We start from the raw sequence: 19,080 nt of genomic DNA on the forward strand, positions 1-19,080 counted from the left end.
TGGGGACCAGGCCGCTCAGCTCAGGCAAAGCTGTCCCAAGAGGAACAAGTCGCCAGCCAAGGAAGTCTGGAGGCTCAGAGAGGAATTCATTGAGGCCTTCAAGGGCACCAGAAGTCAGAGCGAGGACCATAGACTAAGCCATGAAACTCAGTAATTCCTTTGATTAATAGGAAGGGCTGGACCGGAGACACCTTGATTTTTGCAAATACATTTTTTAAATTAAACATACTATATCTAAAACTGTGGTTTTCTGCAGCTTGGGTGTCTGATCTTTTGCCCCATATTCCCAGCCTTCTAAAGCCCTCCTGGCATTAGGAACTCCAGAACTTACTTGGTCCCTGCATCTGTAGATGAGCAACCTATGATTTGAAAATGTGGCTGAGTTCTAGATTAGCCTGTTTATGAGTTTCTGGTGTGTTCTTTTTCAGTCTTCTCTCTCTCTGATAACTAAAGACATTTAACATGGAAATAGAAAAAAGAAAAAAGACAAGATCCACTGTGCATAGTCTTTCTATGTCCAATGGCTGGGTAACCTAATGCTGGTTAGGCAAGAAAGGAAGGCAGGAGAGGGGAAGTGGGACCACACAGAAGGAGTAGGGCCCTTATATCTGTCATGATGACTCAAGAACAAAACAGGAGGGACTCAGTCAGAACTGGGCTGACTTTAAGGGTGTGCCCTGTCATCTTACCATTACCACTCCATGGTCTCTGTAGTCCTTGAACCAAAAGTGAGGGTCTTACTTGGACAATTTGTATGAAGATGTGGATCTGGAGAGGAACACCTCTCCCTCCAAACAGGATGGAGCTGAATAGAGCTAATTGAGAATTGTTCTATGAACTGGTCAAATGGCGGCTCTACCAGGAATGTTGCCTCAGTTATGCACATTCTTAAATAAAAGGGCTGGTTTTGTTAAAGGATTTTGATGCAAGTGAAGATAATTAATGAGAATGGAGAATGAATGGAAGTTATAAAAATTTGCTGGGGGGCCTAGCAATGTGGCGTGGTGGTTAAGGCACTGGATTCCTCCATGGCCCACTGCTGTTTGAATCCTGGACCCGGTGATTTCCTTTCTCACTTTCTCTCTTTCTCTGTCTCTCTCTGGTCAAATTAAATAATATTAAAAAATAAATAAATGGGGATCAGCAGTTGGCATAATGGCTATGTTACTGGACTCCCATGTAGTCGACCGTGGTTCAAGTCCTGGACCTGGTGGCTTAAACTCACGCCGGCCGCATGTGCATGCGTGCCCAAGATCCCAAGAGGAGAATGGAGGAGATGGGATTGCAGTGTGGCCATCCCCCCTGGGAGGTGATTTCTCACTTTCTGTCTCTCTGTCTCTCTCTGTCATTCTGGAGAATGCACACACCCTATAGCAAAAATCTCTCCAAAATAAATAAATTGAAATTTTTTTCTAAAAAACTCTTCAGAGTAGTTTTTATTCTGAAATTTAAATATGTTGATCCATAATGAAGCATACTTGAGCAAGCATTACACAAAACCTAAGAAATAGAATAGAATTCATTATTCTGCCCCTTGGGTTCCCATTTTGGGAATGGTCTTCATTATTCTGCCCCTTGGGTTCCCATTTTGGGTGTGAGCAGCATGTTATCAGGTTGTCTGTGGTGACTGTGGGAACTGACAAGTTTACGAGGTGAAAAAAGAGTCAGTTGGTGAGTATAGTGTAGGGGAAAACTGTCTGAAAGTCAGTTGGTGAGTTTAGGGGAGAACTGTTTGCTTGCTTGCTTTTGTTTCTGGCTGATCAGCATCTATTTCACTGACTAACAATATCCCAGTTTCCTTGTAAAGGAGGATCTCTTTCCTGTTGGATTCAGTTTGTTGGGACTACAACTAAGAGCTGACTTCCCTTGGGGCCCCAGGTAGGACAATAAGAAGCTTCCTCCCTAGAATTAGACTCTTGAACAGAGAGATCAAGAAACTCAAACCATTTTCTGTGTGTAGGTGACTACCCAGCCATACTATGCCTGCCATGAAACCACCATGGTGGTCCCTGGAGCCCAGTCATCCATTAATTAGCCCCAAAGTGGTTCTCAGTAGTCTTCTAATAGATTTATTTTTCTGTGCCTTTTTTGGTCAAAGGGCACATGCCACTCACTCTGTCAGACAGAGGGGAAGTGAGAAGGCCCCAGTGGGGACTGAGCACACTACAGTACCTTTTCCATTTCTTATTTCAAGATTTGGGGCATAGGGAACCAGCAGTTAGCGTAATGGCTATGTCGCTGGACTCCCATGTAGTCGACCGCGGTTCACGTCCCGGACCCGGCAGCTTAAAACTCACGCCGGGCGCGTGTGCGTGCGTGCGTGCCCAAGATCCCGAGAGGAGAATGGAGGAGAAGGGATTGCGGCGTGACCATCCCCTCTGGGGGGTGATTTCTCACTTTCTGTCTCTCTGTCTCTCTCTTTCTGGCGAGCGCATGTGCCCTATAGTGAAAACCTCTCCAAAAAAAAAAAAAAAGATTTGGGGCATGCACACACATGTATTCTGAGAGTTTTTCAAGTAATTGGATCCAGGACTCGAACCTTGCAGTTGGCCTTTGGGATCCAGTTACCGTAATTGCCAGACCATGGCTAGCCCTATTTTTCCATAATTTGGTCAGAGTGTTTATTATTCGCAATTGCTGGTGTGATACAGTTGGTACAAGAAATATTATTAGACCATAGTTCTGATATCCTTCAGTGCTTTGGGCTGAAAGTTACTAGCTGAAACCCAGAATAAACATCAGGTCCAATTTGACCTGAGGAGTTCAATTAGGACTGAGACCTTCCTGGTTTTGAAATATGTAACATTCAAGCATGGATCTTCTTAGGGATAGGTAGCTCAAAATGTCACTGTTGGGAGGTCAGAAAATAACAAAGCAGTAATGCAGGACTCTGCCAAGATAACCACACAAGGGAGCGTTCCAGGTTTGCATTTAGAGACTTCCCTGAACACACTGGGCATGTGCGTGCCCGCGATGCAAACCTAGCTGAGCCTAGGGAGTAGATCACAACTTGGTGGGGAGTCTTGGGGGACGCAGAGTGATTCTTCCTCTCTGTCTTTCTACCTCATGGAAAAAAGACAAACTTTTTAAAAAATCACTGGTTAGTCGTCAGTATTGAAAAGAAATAAGCCAAACCACATTTTCAGCTCTTTTATTGTAGCCATAGTAAGAAGAAAGACAAAAAATGAGGATCATCTACTACTGCATTGAATACTTCCTTATTTTGTCTTTTTTTTTAGTTTTTTAACTTTTTAAAATTTATTTATCATCATAATCTTATTTATAATTACATTGAATCACATATAACTTTACAGTGTATTACATTTCTTTTTCCAGAAGGAATACCATGCATATCAGTCAATACACAGACATTAAAATCCCCATTTCATCATCCAATAGCTTTTCCATTTTTTTCCTGATTGTTATTATAATTATTATTTCAGTTATTTTTTTAAACAATCACTATTTCTCACTAGGTTTTGTTTTGTTTTATTTTGCCATAGAGCACACGCTCTTGCCAGAGAGACATTGAGAGGGAAAGTGAGAAATCACCACCAGCAGGGATGGCCATGCCACAATCCCTCCTCCATTCCCCTCCTGAGATTTTGGGCATGCACACACATGCACCCGGCATGATTTTCAAGCCTCCAGGTCTGGGACTGAAACCATGGTCAGCCGTGGGAATCTTAACCACCACGCCACCTGCTGGCCCTCCTCCTTTTGTCCTTTTACCTATTTACTGATCAGGTAAATGTAAATGAATGAGTACCAGTTTCTGCCAATTAGTTCTGCCAAAATGAAAAAGACTAACAATATCCATTGTTGGTGAGAATGAACAAAGGACACTCTCATAGTTGGTAGAACAGTAATTGGTTTCTGGAAGGCAATTTGGCAGTGTCTATCAAAATCAACACATGAATATCCTTTGACCCAGTAGTTTTACTCTTAGAAATAAATAAGAGCAAAAAAGACACAGATAAAAGAATGTTCAATGCAGTGTGAATTTATCCTATCAGAATATTAGAAACAGGTGCGTGTGTGTGTGTGTGAGTGTGTGTGTGTATGTGTGTGTCTAAAATCATGAGAGGAGAATGGAAGGGAAGGGATTGCTGTTTGGCCATCTCCCCTGGGAGATGATTTCTCACCTTCCCTCTCTCTGTTTCTCTCTGTTGAGCCTACATGCCCTAAAGCAAAACGGAAAACTAAAAATTAAAAAAGAATGTGGAGCTGGATCCTGGATGGCTGATTGTGCAAAGTTCCAGATCTGGCAGTTTGAAAAACACTCCTGGGGGGACAGGCAGGTAGCGTGATTAAGGGCGCTGAACTCCCGCAAGGCCAACCGTGGTTCGAGTCCTGGACCTGGATGCTTGCTTGCTTTCTCACTTTTCCCCCTCCCCCTTCCCCCATATGTGTGTGTGTCTTTCTCTGGAAATATTGGAGTAATAAAAATAAATAAAGTTAGGTGCTGCCACACTTGCTAGAGTCCCATGAGAAGTCCCAGGTTTGGATCTCAGGGTTGTACCTGTGACCCTGACTGGCAGCACTCCCTCACACACATCCTTCTCAAGAAGTAAAAGAAAAATTCTTACTTCCTTGAGATAACAGAAATAATTTTTTTTGAGAGGTTTTTGCCATAGGGGACGTGCGCTTGCTAGAAAGACAGAGAGAGATAGAGAGACAGAGAGAAAGCGAGAAATCACCCCCCAGGGGGGATGACCACAACACAATCTCTTCTCCTCCATTCTCTCAGGATCTTGGACACACACACACACCCGGTGTGAGTTTAAGCCACTGAGTCTGGGACTCGAACCACAGTCAGCTACATGGGAGTTCAGTGACATAGCCATTATGCTAACTGCTGTTCCCTAGAAGGTATTTTTATAAAGTAATTAAACATAAAGCCTTAATTCAAATTCAAAAAATAAATAAAGTTTAAAAAAAAAAAGAAAAGAAAACACTCCTGTTATGTGTTTATACGTCCCCATAATCCTGAAAGGTGGAAGGCATAGAGAAAGAATTGTGGTGTGACCATGTCCCATGTGGAAGTGCTTTCTCACTTTCTCTTTCTTTCTGTCTCTTTCTCTCTCTCTCTTCAGCAAACGCACATCCCTCTAGCAAATTAAAAAATAAAACATACGATTGTGTGTATATAATAAAAGTAGACTTCACAACATATCGGTTTTATTATAAGAATCAAGTCACAGGCCAGCCAGGTGGCATGGTGATTAAGGCAATTGTATCCCATGTGGCTAACTGCAATTCAAGTCCCAGATCTGGAGACTTGAAGAACACTTTGGGCACATGTGCTTAGGGATGCATTTTCTCTCTCTCTGTTTTTCTCTCTCTCTAGTTAGCAAGAGCACATGCCCTATAGCAAATTTTTTTTTAAAATGTCACAAAATGATGTGATTGGAAAAATTCTTTCTTGAAAAACAGACCGCACATAGACTTTATAATAGTATGTATGTAAATATGTCTGAATGTGCATAGAAAAGATCCAGAAGGTTTCATAACAGCTGTCAGTGGTTAGTTACCCCTGAGGAAAAAAAATGAGGAAGAGTGAAAGAGCAATGGAATGGAAGAAGAGAGGGACAGAAGGGGGTATGATTTTATCTACCTTGGATTTTGAATTTCTATTGCCTTTATATTACTTTTCTTTCCTTAAAGAATTATTTTATTTAACTTTGTCATTATCATCATTATTATTATTATTTTCCAGTTTTGATCATAGACAGAGAAAGAGAGAGAGGGAAAGTGAGACAGCAACCCACCAGGTCCAGAACTTGAACCACAGTCAGCCATGTGGGAGTCCAGCACCTTTGACCACTGTGCCATCTGCTGGCCCTGCCATTATATTACTTTTCTAGTTTAAAATTTGTAGTTATTTTTGTGATTAAAAACAAAAAGCAAACAAACAAACAAACAAACAAAAACTACTGAAGTTTAAATAAATAATAAGGAAACAGGCAAGGTAATATTTCCAGGGGTCAGAGGTGGATTCTGCACATAAGAGTATGGCCACTCCCAGTGGGTGGAAGCTGAGGGACCAGCCATGCCTAGAAGTTTCCGTAAGAGGAAACCATCCAAGCAGGCAAAAGGAGCTCATCCTGGCAGCCTTCCCTGGCCTGCATGGAAATCAACCCCTACTGGAGTTTCAATCACGTATTTAATTGTTTTTATTGGCACTATCCATCTTACCTTGAGTACTCCTCCTCTGTCCATGCCCATTTATTTTGTCATCCCGTTATGACTGAAGCAAGATTCCTCTCTGTCTAATGAACTTAATGATTCTGACGTGAGTGTCTACAGACAGTAATTAAAACCTCTTTGGTTCATTGAAATGTCACACCACCAGGTGCCTGCTTTTCATGCTGCCTTGTTTGGGCAGTAAATGTATTTATTTATTTATATTCTACTTCATTCCAAAACTTACGATATGCCAAATACAATATTTTTTTAATGAGAAAATGAGGATAAAAGAAAAATAAGATAAATAAGATTAAGTCAGCAGTAAAGTCAATACACAAACTACCTGCTACTTAAACTTTTATGTACTTATTAAGTTAAAGATAGGCCACAGATTTGGTTCTGAGTTTCCTAATGGCCAATGCAAAAGACATAATCAGATACAAGATAAAAGTGAAGCCTTGGGTTTTTGGTTGTTTTTTTTTTTTTAAGAATTATTTAATTTTATATTTTTATTTATTATTATTCAGTTTAACCAGAGAGAGAGGACAATGAGAAAGCAAGTTGCCAGGTCCAGAACTCGAACCATGGTCAGCCTTGTAGGAGTCCAGCATCTTAACTACCATTGCCACCTTCTGGTCCCCAATCTTGGTTTTCTTAATCAATGAAAGGAGGAAAAATTTCTCAGTGGGTGTATATATATATATATTGCTAAGAAGAAAACTATCCTACTACAGTCTAGTGACTTGAGAACTGAATCCTGACTAATGTCAGATGTCAGACAACCTGCCAGTACTTTCCAATGGCAATAGTTTCCTCCTTTTATATGGACAACTTTGAACTTCTTGATCCTTTGTAAACTGTTGTCCTTTGTCTCCAGAGAAATGCTGGTCCCGTCTCTCAAAGCCATAAGTCTGGGGAAGAATGTCATTTTGCTCAAGTTATTCTTGATTCTTTTGGAACTTCCTAAAACTCCTGTCATGTGGTTCCAAGTTTAACCATAGTCATTTTGGACATGATTTTGTTTCCACAATGATGTGTGTCAGCAACCACAGAGTGAGCTTCTTGTATTTTTCTATCAATCTGATACCCTTTGTTTATTTGTTCCTCGGGTTTCACTTTCGCTTATGTAATGGGCTATGGCATTTTTTTGGTCATTACCTCATGCTGGGATCTCCGTTTTTTTCTTTGTACCTCCTGATGTGTCATATTCTTGACTCCCTTGGATCTCTTGCATACAATGCTCTCAGCTGGTGGGCGGGAGTGGGTGGGAGCCAGATTACATGATGACTTCTCCACCCTTCCCCACACAAGAGCTGCCTGGGTTTGTCACCAAGTCATTTTCTGTACTTGGTCTTTTGGCATCCGTCAGAAAACCCATTGGCTTAAAACCGATACCAGAAGTATCAGGGCTAGGCAGACCTAGAAGAACCCAGGCTTCACTTTTGGATTGGGCGTGGTGCCGGGCAGTGTCCTGACCTCAGGAGCTACGCTGATCTTTTCCCCACAGTCTGTAGTTGAAAGTGGTCAGTCCCCTATATGTACCCCTGTTCAAGCCTACACTGCATGGAAATCGTGAAGGAAACACAAGTCTCAACATAGGAGGAGTCCTTGGCCTGGGGTTCTTTGTCTTGAGGTCCTCTGCATCCTTATATATAGCTGTTGACTCATACATCTAACAGGCATCTCAAGATGAACACGCCTTAAACAGAACTCCTGCTTCATATTCCCACTCCACCCCTACCCAAGTATTTTTCTTTTACCCTTCTCCACCTTAAAAAATGGCACCACTATTCACACAACCCATAAACTAAGATCATCCTCTCTCTTTTGTCACCTTTCACATATACTTCAAATACATTGTTTCTACTTCCAAACATATCTGTATTCATCCTCTTCTCTCTTACTCACAGCTGTCATGTTAGTCCAAGATCCCTGGGCAACTGAAATCACTGACCAGGCTCCCTGCTTCCCTTTAGCTCCCAACTAAGTCCATTACCACAGAGTGGGTGGTGCCATAGAGCACGTCACTCCTGTGCCTAAAATCCTCCAGTAACTTTCTGCTGTTCTTAGAAATAAAAATTAAAAAACAAACAAAACCACCCCCGTTCTTGCCCATCTTTTGTACCTCAAGTTGTACCACTCTCCATGTCACTGAGCTTCAGCCTCGCTGGCCTTTTTCCTCAAAAATGCCAAGGGGTGGGGCCAACAGGTAGTGTGTGGATAACGCACCGGACTCCAACACGGCTGGTTGCAATTGGAGCAGTGGACCTTGTGGCTTGCTTCCCCACTCACCCTCTCTCTTGCTCACTCTCTGATCAAATTAAAATAATAGTAATAATAAAGTGAAATAATTATAAAGAAAATGCCAAGTGATTTTTCACTCAGGGCTTGCTGTATTTTTTCTTCTTTTTGGAGAGGTTTTTGCTATAAGGGCGTGTGCGCTCACTAGAAAGACAGAGAGACAGAAAGTGAGAAATCACCCCCAGAGGGGGATAGCCATGCCAAAATCCCTTCTCCTACATTCTCCTCTCAGGATCTTGGGCATGCACGCACACGCGTCCGGTGTGAGTTTAAGCCACCGGGTCCAGGGCTCGAACCGCAGCCAACTACATGGGAGTTCAGCGACATAGTCATTACGCTAACTGCTGATCCCAGGGCTTGCTCTATCTTTACCTGGAATACTTACACTTATGGAGGCTTCCCTTCTTCACTATAATGCTATTAAGTGGCCTTTTTTTAATCTGCCATAGCATTTATAACCTTAAAGCATCTAAAGTATTAATGTTTTCACTTGTCACCTTCATTCAGAATACAAACTCAATGAAGACGAGAGTTTTATTTTATTCAAAATATCTCTGATACTTTTAAAATAAATGTGTGAAGTAAAGGACAGGCAAATGCTAGAGTACCTGTGTCTTTAACTCAGTGAATGTTTACTGGGCACTTACTGTGTACTGAGCATTTGCCAAGTGCTTTAACTGTTAAACACATCCTGGAACATTTTAGCCATTTTCTCTAAATATTGCCTTTCTTACATTCTGTTTTTTTTCCCCCTTGACCACTTTCTCACTTATTTGCACCCCTCCACATTTTATTTTAGTCCAGAGTTCTTTTTACTTTTAAATAATTATTTTATTTCATTTATTATTATTATTTTAATTTAACCAGAGACAGGAAGTGAGAAAGCAAGTTCCCACGTCCGGGACTTGAACCTCAGTCGGCCATGTGGGAGCCCAGCACCTTAACCACCTGAAGCCCCTCTTTATTTATTTTTAACACCTATTAGTTCATGCATTCATAGGGAATAGGTCCCAGAAGCTCAGGCTCCTTCCATTGGTCCTCATAAAGTGTGCTTCTCTCTTTTTTTTCTTTTAATAGTTTTCAATTTATTTATTCATTCATTTATTTTTAATTTGACCAGAGAGAGACACACACACACACACACACACAGAATGAGAAAGAGAGAGAGGGAAAGTGAGAAAGCAAGCCACCAGTTCCAGGACTTGAAACATGGATGGCCATGTGGGAGTGTCCAGCGCCTTAATCACCACACCACCTGCTGGTCCCAAGTGTGCTTCTCTTAAAAAAATTAAATTAAAAAAAAAAAAAAAGTGCTTCTTTCTAAAAATACTATACTTTCTCAGTTTTTTCTTGGTGGAGCAACTGGCGCTTCAGTTGAACCCAGGTATATTTCTCTTTGACTTCCTTCTTTTTCCTTAACATGTTTTAGGGCACTATTTCTTCTGTTAGACTGTTTGATATGCTCAATACATTAGTTCTCTTGATAAGAATCTTATTCTTAACTTCTTTTTTGTGAGATGCCAGCAACATGCTGGGTAACACTGCATACTCTTCCAGCTTTGCCATGGTAACATTTGTGGGGTGTTTCCTTCTGAACAGTGCCCATTCCCTTGGTGGCTGTAATACCACCTTTCTCATAGATTTGCACATATGTTGCCAAAGGCATAATTCCATGTTTTCTAAAAGGCCTAGAGAACATGTATTGGTGCCTCTCTTCTTTCCCCTTGTGTTTGTCATTTTGGGGGGTGGGGTGGGGAGAGGTTCTTGCTATAGGGTGCATGCGCTCGCCAGAAAGACAGAGAGGGACAGAGAGATAGAATGCGAGAAATCACCCCTCAGGGGGGATGGCCATGCCACAGTCCCTTCTCCTCCATTCTCCTCTTGGGATCTTGGGCACACACGCACATGCACCCAGCCTGAGTTTAATCCACTGGGTCTAGGACTCAAATCACAGTCGACTACATGGGAGTTCAGCAACATAACCATTACACTAACTGCTGGTCCCTGCGTTCATCATTTTGGGGAATTACTGAAAGATGGCAGTTCCACCACCCTTTGTATTTTATTTATTTTTTGTTTATCCTAATTTTTTCAGAGGATCTCCTAGATCCCTAATTCTCTCTTTACCTGTATCTACTTTACTTTTACTCATTCACTATGTTTTTAACTTCAGTAATTATATATATTATAGATAGATAGATTCAACTTTCTAAAAATACTATCTCAATTCTTCCTGGCCTTTTTAGATTATATTTAATTTATTCCCATGTTTTTGATTCTTCCTTTATTTCTTTAAACGTTTAAAAGGTTTTATACATGATAACTGTGGTATAAGATTTACTTCACTGTGAGGTGAGTGAGGATCCTGCTGCTGAACTCTGGGGACAATAATCAAGGCCTGCTGGGAACAGACTTCTAAATGGCCACTATGTCTGGAAGGCTGTGGTCCAAGGCCGTTTTTGCTGGCTATTAGCAGGGTCTCAGGAAACAAAGGGAGCACACAGCTCTTCTTAAAACTGAAGGTGTTTATGCACGAGATGAAACGGAGTTCTATTTAGGCAAGAGGTGTGCTTATGTGTACAAAGCCGAAAACAACACAGTGACTCCTGGTGGCAAATCAAATAAAACCAGAGTAATCTGGGGAAAGGTTACCTGTGCCCATGGCAACAGTGGCATGGTTCGAGCCAAATTCCGAAGCAACCTTCCTGCTAAGACCACTGGACACAGAATCCGTGTGATGCTGTACCCCTCAAGGATTTAAAATAAATGAATAAAAATGGGTTTGTGTTGTAAGAAAAAGATCTAATTCACTGTGATTTCTGCTAGTTCTCACATGTGGTATTTATTTCCTAATGTACTTTGTGATTTCATATTGCACTCTCATGTTCCGTAAGTCTTTCATTAGACTTCTACGAGCACAGCTTTCCCTCAAAGAAGATCTTCTGCCGGGTGCTCTGGGATGCTATCAACCTGGGACCAATTTAAACTAATTTTTCAGCTGGGGTTTCCTAGCTCATACAGGTGGTATAAATTCAAACCTTCATCCTGTGTGATGGGAAATCTGTGATTAATTAATTTTTTTAATAGAAATGATGATATGAGCTCAGGCCAAGACAGTTAAGTTTCCTTGTCTTCTTCATTGCAGATAAACAAGGGTTTTATTTCCTAGTCTACTTGTTTGCTGAGTACATATCATTTTGCAAGTTTCATTATTATGCATGGGTCTCACTTTCAACCCTCCATCTTTTGAAGACTAAGTCTTGTCTCCTGTCCTCCATAATCCTCTTATAGCCCAGCCTTAACATTAGTGAGATAGACTTCCCAAAGCAGCAAGACTTTAGTGGCAGTTTACCATTCTCAATTCTAGTCTCTGTCTCTTTCTCTGTCTCTCCCTCTCTCTCTCTCTCTCTCTCTCTCTCGTGTGTGTGTGTGGGGGGGTGTGGGTGTGAGTGTGATGTCTTATGTGAGTGTGTGTGTGCACACACATTCCCATGGAGGCTTTTTTTTTGTCTTACATGAGAGTTTGGCTTTGCATTTGAAAGTATGTTGTTATATTTTATCTAGAATGTACAGGTGTTTTATCTACATTTCAGCTAGAAACACATGCAGATGCTTCTTGACTTCTGATGGGATTACATCTTGATAAGCTAATCATAAGTAGATAAATCATCAGTTGCATCATTGTTTAAGTTGGAGATCATCAGTTCCACTACCTTCTAAAAGCATGTGATTTATTCCTGGGAGACAAAAACATCTGCTCATCCAACCATCAACATTTATTGATTGTTTGTTTTTTTTTTTCTGTGCCAGAAACTAACACCCAGGTCCAGAATGTGATGGGAGGCATACCCATATTGATATGAGGATACAGAAGTAAAGAGATGAGTTCTGATGGGAGATCTGGGAAGGATTTGCAGACAGAAAAGGGTTGGAACTGGATAAGAATCATAAGCCTAATATTTAATCACTGCTTCCTCTGGAGCAGCCACTGTGGCAAGTACTTTATATGTATGGTTATCTATCTTATCCTCACAGTGAAGCATGAAATCAGTACTATTCTTACCATTCCGATCTCACAACTGAGGTGCCCCATCTGTGCACCCTATCACAACTGAGTTTTTCCATCATCAGAAAATTTGAGCAGTTTGCCCAGAGTCATAAAGAAAGTAACCGACAGTGCCTGGATATAAAATCAAATGGTTGAGCCATCATTAATATTATGCTATTAATATGTTGTGCTTGAACAGACAGGGTTCGGAGAGGACATTTCCTCCATAAGTGATGTAAACTCTTGCTTTCTTCCGTCTTTAACCTTGTATCACCCATTTTCCACGAATGTCCTTAGGGATGGGCTGTGCTGTACATGAATACATCCCTCACCCCCACAGAGCCTAGTATTGATTAGTGATTGTTCCCTTCACTGTCTGAATTAGTATGTTACTTAGACAGCAGTGTCTGTACTGAGATCTGTGTTACAGTATGACTGTCAAAGCACAGTTATCTATCAGCTCAGTTTATCTGGATGTCAATCCTCAGAGGGAAATAGGGAGGATGTCTGGCTTTAGGGATAAATGTGAATTCTACTGAGGTAAAAATGGATCAGTGCAGGAAAGAGCAAAAATCAACTATTCATACTGGATGAGCAAGAGCTAGAGAAGAAAACACCAACTGTCGGGCTCCAGGAAGCCTCAGGAAGGAGGTGGTTGCAGGAAGTCAGGATTTTACTCCTGACTGATTTCTCCAGTTCCAAGCCTGTCATCAGCCACCTGAGAGAATTTGGAGAAGGTGATCCATTTCTCTCAGCCTTAGCTGCCTCACTGTTCAGCCATCACTTCTGCTTGGATATAGGTTTCCCAGATCCTGCAGGTAGTATAATTTCAATATAATTTCAGTACATAATGTCCACCACACTTTGTCAGTGTTTCCCATCAGACATGAGCTCCCCAACAGCAGATATTCCGTGTTCATTTGTTAAAACACCAGTATCTTGACACATAGAAGGTGTTCGGTATCTGTTGACTAAATGATAAATGAATGATCTGGATAAAAAGAGAAGAGAGGAGAAGCACAGTCACTGTCATAAATTCAGATCTCAGGTACCAAAAGAGGAGGCCAGCAAGAAACAACAGGCAGGAAAGGCCACAAAGAGCTGCTGCTGTAACGGGGTATTGAAGAGCAGGATGTGACCTGGTAATGAGGCACTGCTTCCCCAGTGGTTTTCATTGCAGCATGTCCTTTACATTTGTTTAGCCCAACTTTATTTTCAGAGAGAGCACAAAAGTTCACTTTACCGCAGGTTTTGCCCTAAAGGCCACAGATTCTCCATAGTTGAGAGAGCTACATTAGTGGGGGCAGGTATTAGAGACTGGTGCGAGGTTGCAGAGCACTTTGTGATTGTGGCCCTGCTCAGCTTTCATCTGCAAAATAAGCCTGCTTTTCCTTTGGAATCCCATTCCTTCAACGTCCTTGTTCAAAGGCCAGTTACTGTATTGGCTTGAATAGCTACATACTCTGGCCTTCCCTCTCTTTCCCCCTTTCCCAGAGTCTACTTCAGCAGAACTTCCATGGACCAAGAAGCCACAGGCCTCCAGGAAGCAGTCCTTTCTTTTGTCTGGAGCACAACAGTATGAGGTTAGATTTGGCCCAAAGAACAGTGTGATTAGATCAGCAAATCAACCCCAAACTTAAAGAAACAAGATGTGCTTACCCACCATTATAAAGGGGTGTTTTGGTTCTTGCCACTTTGTTATATGACTTAGGTGAAGTCTTTCAGATCCCGGATGCAGGTAGTCATTGGGACCAATAAGAAGGGAACTTAAATGCATATCCCAGGGAGAGCCCACTACCAGCTGTAGTTCATCTTACTTTTGAAGTGTTTCCTCACCCAACTATGAAAGTGACCTAATTGTGTACAGACATCAGTAATTTGTACAGGGAAAATAATACAGTAATGCAAATATTCAAACCAAATTGGAAAAAGCAAAGCAAGAAGGAGCCAGAAAACATTAGATCATTTGAATTGCAACCTGGCCAAGACAGCATCTGGGCGTGCATCCTCTGTCCAGTTCTTGTTCACATACCATCCCTAATGCTTCCTTGCACTTATAGAATAATGGCTCAGTATTTGCACAAAACCTTTTGTGTGGCTGCATTCTAAGGAACAAGGATTCTCACAGTGTCCCTTCAGAAGGGGCAGGGACTTGCCCAGTGGAATGCTTTAATAGACTCCTGGTTCAGAAAGGGTCCTTCTCTCTCTGAAGGAATGGGTGGAGGAGTGATGTACCTTTGGCCAGCGTATGTATTTTCATTATGTGACTAGGGCAGGCTGTGCTCATTTTCCTTCCTTACTGGGTCATTTCCATTTCAGTCCTGAAAACAAAAAACAATTGATTAAACAAAGAGCTTTCCTGACTGAACCTTGGATCCCCTCTTTGAGTTTGGACAAGGAAGCAGGGGGTGTTCCCACTCCTCTCACACTCCGAAGCTTAAAGCTAGTTCAAGTCTGCCTGAGCGTCTGAGGAATAATTCAGTCCGTCTGGCATGATCTTATTAGAGTTCCTGTATTGAGTGGCCCTCACCACAGTCTATGGAGAAATCATTCCTGACAGGCTCTAGAGCCCGAAACCCTGAATGCTACTGTACATCTTGGACAGGATGAGTGGCCCCTTAAAGCTTTGAGTCTCTCATATGCTAAAAGAGAATAATAATCCCATCTGCCTCCTGGACTGGCAAGAGACAGTGTGAGGAAGAGCTTCTCAGAGTGCCTGACTTCTTGTTATCACTACTTGACTGTCCTTCAACCTCCCTCCCCACCCACCTCAGTAGGCTGTTAGGTACCTCAGCCCAAGTTCAGGAAGGAAGCAGCCAAGTAGCATTTCTGGTGACAATGACAAGTTTCTCTGGGTTCGTGACCACTCTGTTCATGATGGTGAGCCCGAGTGGAATCCCTCCTCCCCTTCAGCTAGTCCAGCTGGACCTCCCATGGTAGGAACAGGAGGAAATCAAGCACCATCCCAATGGCCAGTAGCTTGAGAATGTCTTCCTTCAGTGCCTTTACATCGTCAGGACGTGGGAAGCCTTAGGAAGTTGAGGCTGTGGGAAGGAGGTGAGAATCAGAGGGAAGAACCAGGGACTGCAGACAAACAAACCTGCCTTTCCCTGCATCACTTAAGGCAGCAGTTGCCTCCAAACCCCATCCTTCTCCAGGAGCTGCACCCAAGGACTCAAAGGAATCGTCACACCAGCTCAAATAAGTGAGCCTGGGCACAGAGAAGTTCCAGAGTGCCCTAGAGCTAGGAGCTGTGCTGAATAGAGTGAAACAAATCCAAGAAGGGTCCTGGATTCCAACCCTTGCACTCGCCCTTCCTAGCCTGTAGGTTTGGGCAAGTTGCTAACCATTATGAGGCTGGAGGTTTCCGTGTGTAAAATGTGACTGATGGCAATACCACCATGGGGGCGTTGCTGGGAGGGTGAGATGGGACCAGCTCACCCCGTGCCCAGGCGTGCAGGGGAAGCGCACCATGGCAGGGATGGGGCTTCCCAGCATCCCAGCGCAGGAGCGGCCTGGCTGGGAGCCACCTTTTCTCCGCCTCCACCCAGCATGTTCCTGTGCTAAGGGTTGTACTCAGTGCCCCGCAAGGACCTCACCTGGCTTCCAGGCCTGAGGTGGTCTCCAGTTCCACAAGTCAAGAGCACGCTCCAGGATCTCCACGTGTGTCCAACACCAGCATCTATAGCTCTGGATTAGGGCTGGCAGCAGCCATCATGTCCCAGGGGCCTGTGTGGGCTGGAGACTCATCAGTCATCGAAGCAAGGCCCTGCTTAATCACAAGGGTTGCAACCCAGTTTCTGATGTTCTGAAACTATTACCTTGCTAAGAGAAGATTTAAAGAAAAGAACCCCAGTTTAATGCATGTTTGTTGCCATGGGATTCAGTTCTGCTGTATACAAATGTAGCTTTTTATCTAAAACAAAAAACAATAACAACACAATACAAAACAAAACAAAACTTTGAAGCCGTGAACAAAGATTACACCATGTTTGTGTTGCAGTGTTGCTATGGCAGTGCATATGGTTTTGTTTGGTGGAAATTTACAGAGAAATAGAAGGAAATTATATGTATGTATGCATGACAAACAAACATGAAGTTTCAGAAAACTGGTCTCCAAACAAATACTGAAATCAAGAAGGCTTTTGACAATAACTTGAAATCTGGAACACGGGTACACGGGTGCCACTCAGCCTAGCTGAGTTCCTGGGCTCTAGCCAAGGAGGCAGAGGTGTGAGAGTCCGAGTCAAGGGTTTCATCCAGTTTTGTCACTTACTAGCCAGGTGACTTTGGGCAAGTCACTGGGCCATGGCTGACCTTTTTTATGATTTTGCCATAGTCTCTTGCCAAAGAGAGACAGAAAGAGAGGGGAAAGTGAGAATTCACCCCCCAGGAGAGATGGCCACACTGCAGTCTCTTCTCCTCCATTCTCTTGGGATTTTGGGCACATGTCCACATGCACCTAGCATATTTTTCAAGCCACGAGGTTTGGACTTGAACAGCAGAGTTGGCCATGTGGAGTCCAGCTGCCTTCACCATCATGCCAGCTGCTGTCCCCCGTGGCTGACCTTTGCCTCCCATCTCTGAAGTCAGGAACTACAACCTCTACTGTGCATCGCTCTTATTAAGATGGAAAGAAGATGACAGGTTTTGATCACAGTGCGTAGTAAGCACTCATGCATGGTAGACGCTGTTTCACAGCATCAGCAGTAACAGTCTCAATTAGGCTCCAAGGATTTGGGCTCATTCTTCAAATGGTCTAAAAATGTTCAGAAATGTGCTCTGGCCTGGCCAAAGGAAAATGCTCTGGAGATTGTGCTACTGTTTGGGCCTTGAGTCTTAGAGCAATTTGGGGAAGCCAAAGATGCTTGGCACTGGCCAAGAGTGCTTGGTGCTGGGTCATGTGGACAGTTGTCATCAGACTGGACGAAAACAGGAAAGGATAGACTCAGCCATCAAGGAAACAAAGGTTATTCACCCAATGCCCCACCACAAAGACGAAGTTGCACAGGAATTTGACATTTGCCAGGTACAGCTCTATGGCCTCTCAGCAGCTGGTTCTGTGGCCCTCCCACTCCCATGTAGCCAGCAGTGATCCAGTTCTAGTAGGGAGGACAAAGGCCCAGCTCTAAAATGCTCACCTACTTTGAATGAATACTTTTGGAGGACTGGATAATTGTTATATTTATAGCATTTTTAAATCTTCATTTTCAAATTAATTCCTCTAGGTTAAAATCTGCCAGTGACATACTCTGCAAACACTTTTGTGTCATTTGCATTTTGAAAGTTTCAAAACTTGTTAGACTTCCTCCCCATCTCACAAAGCCACCCCAGCAGTACACACTCTAGTGGTTGGCAAAACACACTTTGGGAGCTTATGCTAATCTTTGTGGGTTTTTTTGTTTGTTTGGGTTTTTTTAGAGATATTTTTGCTATGGGACACATGCTTTCACTGGAGAGACAAAAAGTGAGAAATCACCCGCTGGGGGAATGGCCATGCCACAATCCATTCTCCTCCATTCTCCTCTCTGGATTTGGGGCATATACACACACATGTGCCTAGCGTGACACTCAAGTCACTGGGTCTGAGACTTGAACCAGTCATGTGGGAGTCCAGCAACATAACCACTATACCATCTGCTGGCCCCACTTATGCTAATCTTAATCAAGTTCCTGAATCTATCTAGGTCTCTCTTTTCTCATCCGGAAAATGAGGATGCTGGAAGAGGTAACTTCAAGGCCCTCCTAGACCTAACTGGCCATGACTATGTGTCATTCACCTGTCTTAACTAGAATACAAACTGTCTTTCAGTATTCTAGACCATTTATGTTCTAACCTATATTAGAGAACAATGTAGGTAATGGCCTGTGTCCTCTCTTAACCTGATGTTCTGGTTTCTCTTAGCCCCTTGAAGACATCCCAGAAATAAGCATCTAAAATATACCAGCTCACCATGCTTTTCCTGGGCATGCCCTTCTGCCTTGCTCCAGCTCAGAGACTCCACAGCTGGGCCAACTGTTCCTCACCCTGTGAGGGCGGGCGTTATGCTTATTGAATGGACCTGTCTTTGCTTCTGCTTCTTCATCACCTTCATTGTGACTCAACTCATTCTGTAATAATGAATAAACAATGAAAAGTCAGGGTAGGGGGAGCCTAGACAATTGTGTTTTTAAGCTATAAGCTACATAACTTTGTCTTCCATTTGTGTATATTGCAATTGAAGTTTGGTTTTTGAAGTTTCTATTTTTCTGGCAAAATGATCAAGGTATATGTTTTCACAGGAAATTAGTGGTGTAAGATACACACACAAACACGTAAAATCCTAAACTTGGGGACTAGTAGATGGTGTAATGGTTACCTCACTGGACTCCCATGTAGTTGACCACAGTTCAAGTCCTGGACCCAGCACTTGAAACTCAGACTAGGCACATGTGCATGCATAACCAAAATCCCAAGAGGAAAATGGAGAAGGAATTGCAGTGTGGCCTTCCCCTTGGGGGGTGCTTTCCTCTCTTTCTGTCTCTCTGTCTCTCTGGTGAGC

The 19,080-nt window shown here is 42.7% G+C and overlaps 1 long non-coding RNA gene and 1 pseudogene across 1 annotated transcript; one reads left to right on the plus strand and one right to left on the minus strand.

Moving 5' to 3' along the window:
* Window positions 1-10,918: 10,918 nt before the first annotated feature.
* LOC106734952 (60S ribosomal protein L35a pseudogene) lies at window positions 10,919-11,251 on the plus strand (annotated as a pseudogene).
* Window positions 11,252-12,280: 1,029 nt separating this feature from the next.
* On the minus strand, window positions 12,281-18,642 carry LOC114007960 (uncharacterized). The gene is made up of 5 exons (XR_003549533.1): window positions 18,492-18,642; window positions 16,138-16,363; window positions 15,328-15,582; window positions 14,774-14,859; window positions 12,281-13,529 (listed from the first exon to the last, which is right to left on the minus strand). It is a non-coding gene; the product is annotated as an uncharacterized LOC114007960 (long non-coding RNA).
* Window positions 18,643-19,080: the final 438 nt, after the last annotated feature.

The sequence above is a fragment of the Tupaia chinensis genome, unplaced genomic scaffold (assembly GCF_000334495.1).
Source record: "Tupaia chinensis unplaced genomic scaffold, TupChi_1.0 Scaffold000263_1, whole genome shotgun sequence".
Lineage (NCBI taxonomy): Eukaryota > Metazoa > Chordata > Mammalia > Scandentia > Tupaiidae > Tupaia > Tupaia belangeri.